The sequence below is a fragment of the Orycteropus afer genome, unplaced genomic scaffold, assembly GCF_000298275.1.
Source record: "Orycteropus afer afer isolate SDZICR_OR568_19922 unplaced genomic scaffold, OryAfe1.0 scaffold00255, whole genome shotgun sequence".
Taxonomy (NCBI): Eukaryota; Metazoa; Chordata; class Mammalia; order Tubulidentata; family Orycteropodidae; genus Orycteropus; species Orycteropus afer.
Genome location: NW_006921842.1, coordinates 1,743,833 through 1,750,894, shown reverse-complemented (window position 1 = coordinate 1,750,894; position 7,062 = coordinate 1,743,833). Strand labels below are relative to the sequence as shown.

The 7,062-nt window shown below is 45.5% G+C and overlaps 1 pseudogene; it reads right to left on the bottom strand.

The window, feature by feature from the left end:
• Window positions 1–2,271: 2,271 nt before the first annotated feature.
• LOC103204661 overlaps window positions 2,272–7,062 on the bottom strand; it is a 30,564-nt pseudogene continuing 25,773 nt past the window's right edge.

Here is a 7,062-nt window from a genome sequence, read left to right as displayed (position 1 = left end):
ATCTCACAGAGACCAGCCTTGTGCTAATCCTTCCAAAGGAAATCATTTGAGCATTTATGTTATATTTAAAAGGGACCTTTGACAGTTCGGTTTAGTTTAGCTTTTGAGATGGGTAATTATCTCGGATTATCTGGATGGTCCAATGATGTAATCACAAGAATCTTCACAAAAGCAAGGCAAGAAGGCCAAAGTTAGAGATAGAAGATGTAAGGACTGAATCAGATGTCAGAAAAGACATTGGGCGCTTCTGGCTTTGAAGATGGAAGGCACCAAAAGCCAAGGAAGGTATCCAGGCACAGGAAGATTGAAAAGGCAAGAAATAGATTCTCCACTAGACCCTCCAGTTGGAACACAGCCCTGTGGGCCCAGTTTAAATTTTGACCTCCAGAGCTATAAGAGAATAAATCTGTGTTATTGTTAAGTCGCTAGTGGTGAAGTGCCTAAAGCATTTGACTGTTAACCAGAAGGCTGGTGGTTCAAACCCACCAGCCACTCCTTGGGAGGAAGACTGGGCAATCTACTTCCTGTTAGGTGTCTGATACCAAGAACAGAACCAGGGTAAATTGTCAGAAAAAATAAGTTTTACTGAATCATCTGTCTGAGGGATGGGCTGAGGCTTAAATTAGCATCAGCCCCAATCCTGTCTCCGCAGGGTGTTTAAGCAGTGTTTTGATGTAGGAGGTTCATTGCCTGTTTCAAAAGAACCAATGCTAAATGCAGAAGAGGAATTAAATGCAAGGGAGTGCAGGAACAAGACAGAAGTGGCACAGAGACAAAGGGCCCAAGCAAAAACTGGGGGTGGGGGCAGCTTAAGGGCAGTAAAGTACACAAAGAACCTCACCAGAAACTGGGGGTTTGGGGGTGAGGACACCTGGAAGGTGAGAAGGGAGACAAAGAGTCTGAGTGGAAATTTGGGGGTGGAGGCAAGGAGAGTACTGAGAGAGAAGACCAGAAGCTGAGTAGATACAGGCTGGGTAGAGAGTGAAGGATTTATCTATCATTCCAGCCCTTTTTTTTTTTTTTTTCTCGCCTGAGCTGTGGATGCATTCTGCAGAACAGTTAGGGAAGAGCCAGGGAAGACTCGGGAGGAGAGTGCAGGGAAAACCGCTGCACCGGCCACTACATTTTGTAGATCAGCCTTAGAAAAACTCTTCAGGGGAATGGTGCAGGGAGAGTTGCTGTTTAGGTCCATGGCTGCATTTCCCAGAGCAGCTGTGGAAGACTGTGGGGGAAGGGTGCATGGAGACTGCTTTGTGGGCCTGTGGCTGGCTGCATTTCCCAGAGCAGCAGTGCTGAAGACTTTTGCAGGAAGGGCACAGGGAGATCTGTGGCTGTGGGCTGTGTGTGGAGAGGGTTTTGTTTTGTTTTCTTTTGTTTTGTTTTGTTTTTTGAGGTGCAGCTTTGCACGTGGAGAACACATGCACCCAAGGCTGCTTTTATAGCGCAATGTGGAGAACACGGGAAAGAGTTCAGGAAGAGTGCACCTTCCTGCCACAGCCACCATTGCTGCCATTGGAAACCCCCCCCCCCACTGCCAGCTGCTTTCTCAGTTGGGACAGGAACCAGGGCCGAGGCATCCCAGGCACTGCTAAAGGCTGCAAAGCTCACAAGGGTGCTTGTTACCATGCAGCACCTGCCCACTGTGTGGCATGGGCTTGCGTTTGGTGGCCTCTGGAAGTCTTCAAGCAAAGGACATCTAATTTCTCTGTTGGAGCCCAAGCCCATGGGAGCTGCAGAGAGGACTGGGGTCACTCACTGGGCAGCCACCCCATGAGATCTCAGCCACACTAACCTCCAGTCTCTTTCCTCCTTTTTTTTCTTTTTCTCTTGGGGTGCTGAGGGGTGAAGGTCTTACTTCTGTAGTTGCTTCAAGCTGTCAGTGGGCATAGAGTTGTCCCTACTAGGGAGGAGACTGGGACAAAGGCCGGTACGCAATGGTGGAATGTAGGAGCATCATGTCTGCCAAGGATTTGTTGGTGATTGTCTGTATACGGTTCTGAAAAAAGGAAGAAAGAGTTTGAAGTACGCAAGGGCCAAAAAGAATGGTAAGGAGGATTATTATTAAGAGTTCTGATAAGGGGAGGAGCCAAACTGTCCAGTTTTATTTTTGTAACCATGAGCCCCAGGATTTGGATAGTTCCTGTCAGATTCTGGAGGCTCAATCAGCTAATTTCTTTGCTGTGTCCTTTACTATCCCTGACTGATTGGCATAAAAATAGCATTCCTCTTCCAGGAAGAGACATAGTCCTCCTTTTTCAGCTGTTATGAGGTCTAAACTTCTTCAGTTCGTAACGTAACAGATTCTAGAGAGTCTATTTGATCCTGCACCATTGTTATACTCTGGGCGATCTCATGTAGGCTGTCTGCTAGGTCTTTAAACAGACTTTGGTAATATGTCAGGTAGGTGGTTAGGCCTTCAATGCCTGTGCTTACTCCTGCTGTTACACCTAAAGTTACAAGAAGGGGAATCACAGTAAGGCCACGTTTGGATTTGGTATATGCAGATAGGGGAACTGGTAAAGATTGGTTGTTAGGTGCAACTTCTATTTCAGGGGCTAAACAGACTAATGTACACAGTCCAGTCCAGTTTGTGTGAAAACAGAGATATGTGTTAGTTCCACATAGGAAAAACAGCCCTACATTTTGTAAGCAAAAACAGTATCAATGGAGAAGAGACGTTGTAATTTATTGATTTCATTTTCCCAAGAGAGGGTGCTGCTGACAGTGGCAACAGTTAGTGGTTGAAGTGGGCCTGTTGGATTATGTTGGGATTTAACTTGTTTCCCGTTAACAAAGATTGCATTTTCAAAAAATATATAAAAGTTCTTTTCCTCAAGCCAAAATCCAGAGGTGTTTGGATAGCCACCTAGAAGAAGTTTTTTACAATCTTGATTGAAGCCTGTATACAGGGATGCCATAGGTGCAGTAAAAGGCATGTTACTGATCTGCTTAGGTAAAAGGCAATATTTCTTCCAGTCCTAGACAAAACATAGGTGGTCCTGAGAATCGAATGAGTTGAGTGAAGGGGGCTGCCTGTGTAACTCAGTAACTAACATGTCCTTGGGAAGGTTGGGTGTTTATAGTAAGATTACAAAAGTCCTCTCGTAACTTTCCCAGGTTTTTGTGTTGGTGTGTTGTTTGTTCTTGTTTTATGCATATTGTAGCCTGATAGGTTAATTTGGTATTGGTAGTTATTGGACCAAAAATAGGGGTTTCTTTAGAAATATATGAGGACATGTTTGGCATAGAGGATTGGAAGAGCTGGACTGCCCTACCAGTTAGGGTTCTTTTGGTTATGTCTGTGATTTGAAAGTCATAAAGGTCATCTAGGCTCAGTTGGAAAGGTGGCCCTCCATGTATTTTGGGGGATAAAGAAACACTGTAAATGGTCCAAGCCAACACTGTTGTGGGTGCTGCAGAGTATATAGTAGAGGACAGTGGCAGAAAAGCCAACAGTTTGAAGGAAATGTGGGATTAGTAAGGTTAAACAGATGATGTGTAAGATGAAGTGTATGGGTGCGTTGTAGTAAATTACTTTGTATGGCTTTTCTACCCATAAGCCATTGTAAACTCAGTGGTGGAATGAGCAACTGAGGAGCTCCTGATTGCTGAAGCTATCCACCTGGGTTATTTCTGTTGGGTGTGGCACAAAACAATGTTCTGGGAGGTTCCCACTCTCTCTCTCTGGTGCTTAGAGTTCTGATGCTATGATTGGCTAGTTTGGCCACTCTGCCAGGCTCAAAAGGAGGTCTCCTAGAGGTAGAACTCTCTCTGACTGCTGGTTGAGGAAGACGTGCTGCTGAAAGAGACACGGGCTCCTGAGACATGTGTTGCTGGGAAAGAGACACAAGAGACACGCATCCGCTGAGTGAGACACCGAGGGATCAGCACTGCTGAGAAAGAGACTGTGAGAAACTGTGGGCTGAGGGATGGTGGGCTGGAGAGAGAGACTGAGCACTTTTTCCTGAACGCAAATTGTAGCTTGGTGCTTCCCTAATAAACCTTGTAATCTGTGAGTTCTGTGTGGCCACTGCAGTGAATTATCGAACCCAGGAGAGAGGTGGTGGGTGCTCTGGGAGGAACAGTTGGAGAAAGGTTTGGAGGGAGGCAACATGTCTGGCCTGGCAGAAATAGGCCTTGGGTTACTGCTGGTAACCCTGTCTTCCCCTTGTGGGATTAGAGGAGGTCAGAACATGTGGCCTCCTTGCCGTTTTTGCAATGGGTAAGGTCTTGGGGACTAAATAAATCCTTCGAGGGAATAGCATGTATTAAAATAGGAAAAAGAAGAAGCGGTATGATAATGGCTTTATGTGCGTATTTTTCATGGTGCCTATTTGCAATAGCCACCATAATTCCAGCCTGGAGGCATATAGCAGCTATGCATAAGTTGATCCAGAACAATGAAAGCAATCTCAAGTAATACCAAGATCCAGAAAAGAGGGGAGTTTAAAACCTCCTGATCAATCATGAGGAATCTCTATCTAATAAACCATGCCATAAAGAGTACTGATCAGGGGTATAATCTACAAAATCTCCTTGTAATTAGGTGTCCTACAGGAGTGTAAGAAGTTCTTCTTCTGAGGTAGGAGTCTGGGGGGCTTCTGCAATGATAGAGAGGCTGAGGGAATAACAGGTATAGGGGGAGATTGGCTCTACTGTGGAGTCAGAGGGCTCATGGAATAATCTCACAGTTCAGGGGTGTTCGAGGTCCTCTTCAGGGATCCATGTCAGATGAACTTTTAGAGGTGTGATGAGGGTGCTCTTGAATCTGAGGATATTGCTGCAATTGCTGACTGGTCTGGAGGGTTTGAGTATTTAAGCCTAGAAATGTGAAACCAAGAAGGTAATCCCCGGGGTTTTGCTGTAGTGGGGGTTGTTAATAGAACCTGGTAAGGGCCTGTCCACTTAGGTTAAGGGTCCCAATGTTATTGAGTTCTCGGAGAAGAACCCAGTCTCCTGGTTCAAGGGCTGGAATTAAAGGAGGTTCAGAAGTAGGGTTGGGGAGGACCATGTATTCCCTCTTTGTCTGCCCAGTTATTGCTTGATGTTATGAAGCTATTATCTGACTTGTGCCCCTTACAGTGGATCACCGCTGCTGCCTTAGGGAGTTGCAGTCTGTAAGAGTTTAAAGATTAGATTTGCATTAGTGATTGGTGAAACTTTTGTGGTAAGAAATCATCTTCTTCACAGTTAATTGCATGGGAATACAATATGTGAAATACATTAATGGGAATCAGTGTAAATATCAATAATCTGTCCCTTAGCTAGGGTTAAGGCTCAGGTGAGAGCTATCAATTCAGCTTTTTGGGAAGAGGTTCCTGGGGGTAGAGAATTGGACTCAATGACTTGGGTGGAGGAAACAATAGCATATCCTTCTAATTTTTTCCCATCCACTACGTAAGAACTGCCATCTGTGAACCAGATATCAGAGGCTACAGTCAGGGGTGAATCAGGTAGTAGGGAAAATAGGATTGTTTGAGTTCTAGGAGGTCGGTGCAAGAATGGGATGGGTCTGAGGAGGGAATGGGGAGAAAAGTGGCCAGATTCAGAACAGAAGTTCTGCTTAAAGTGATGTGAAGAGCCTGCATGAGGGTGAGATGTATAGCCTGAAGTCTGGAGGAAGAAAGGAAATTGGCCACTTTATTTGAGAAAAATTCTGATAAAGAGTGTGAGGAGTACACAGTCATGGGTTGAGAATAGGTTAATATTTGGCCCTCCTGTGCTAGAAGTGTTGCAGCTCCTAAAGTTCATATGCAGGTTGGCCAGCCCCTGACCATTGGGTCCAGTTGCTTTGAAAGGCAGGCAACCACTTTAAGGTCAGGACCAGATTTATGTCCAAGGAGACCAAGAGCTATGCCATTTCTCTTGTCAGTGTATAAAATGAAGGGTTTGGAGAGATCAGGTAAAGCTATGGCTGGGGCCAAGACAAAGCCCTTCTGCAAGACCTGAAAAAGAATGGTAATGTTGACAGTTGGGGATATATGTTCAGTTAAGGAAGGGACCCTTTGCTGCTTCCTAATGAGGCTTGGCTAGGAGACTGAAATTAGGGATCCATAGTTTAAAGGAGCCTGCTAGTCCTAAAAAGGAGAGGATTTCTTGTTTGGAAGTGGGGCTACCATGGAGGATATATTTCCTATCCATGGTGATGGCTCTATACTGAGGATTAAGAGTGAATCCCAAGTAGGTGACCCTAGTTTGGGAGAGCTGAGCCTTTCTGGGAGAAACATGGTAGCCGTTGTCTCCCAGGAAATTAAGTTCTGTGGTATGTTGTTTGGCCAGTTCTAAGGTAGAACTAGAGAGATGGGGGTCATCAACATACTGCAGGAGTGTTCTGGGGGCTAGGTCTAGGGGGCGTAGGTCAGAAGCTAGGGCCTGGCTGAAAAAGTTGGGACTATCCCTGAAACCTTGTGGCAAGACAGTCCATGTGAGTTCTTGGGAGGTATTAGTGAAAGGGTCAGTCCATGTGAAGGCAAAGAGATTTTGAGAGGCTTCTGCCAAAGGTATGGAGAAAAATGCATCTTTGAGATCTAGTACTGTGTAGTGGGAGGTGGTCGTGGGGATTAGAGAGAGAAGAGGGTAAGGATTGGGACAATTGGATGTATAGTAAGAACTGCCTGATTGATGATTCGAAGGTCCTGGACCAATCGATAGATTCCATCTGGTTTACGGACAGGCAAGAGAGGGGCATTATAAGGGGAGTTGGTAGGTTTAAGGAGGCCCACCTGGTGTGGGTGATTAATGACGGGCTGAAGGCCTTGTTGGCCCTCTAAAGGAATAAGATATTGGGGCTTACAGAGATAAACATTTGGATTTTTTTTTTTAATTGTGATTTGGGTGAAAATTTACAGAGCAAATACACTTTCTGTACAGCAGTTCACATACACTTTGTCTCATGACACTGACCACAATTTACCACAATGCAACAGCTCCCCTCCTCCTTCCTCCTGATAGTTACCTCTTCCTTGTGTCCATCTCTCCATGCACTCCTGCCCCCTGAGCTGTCTCCCCGTGCATAAGCAGCCCTTCTTTCTCCCATGCTTGTTCTCTCCAAGGAGTGTATCT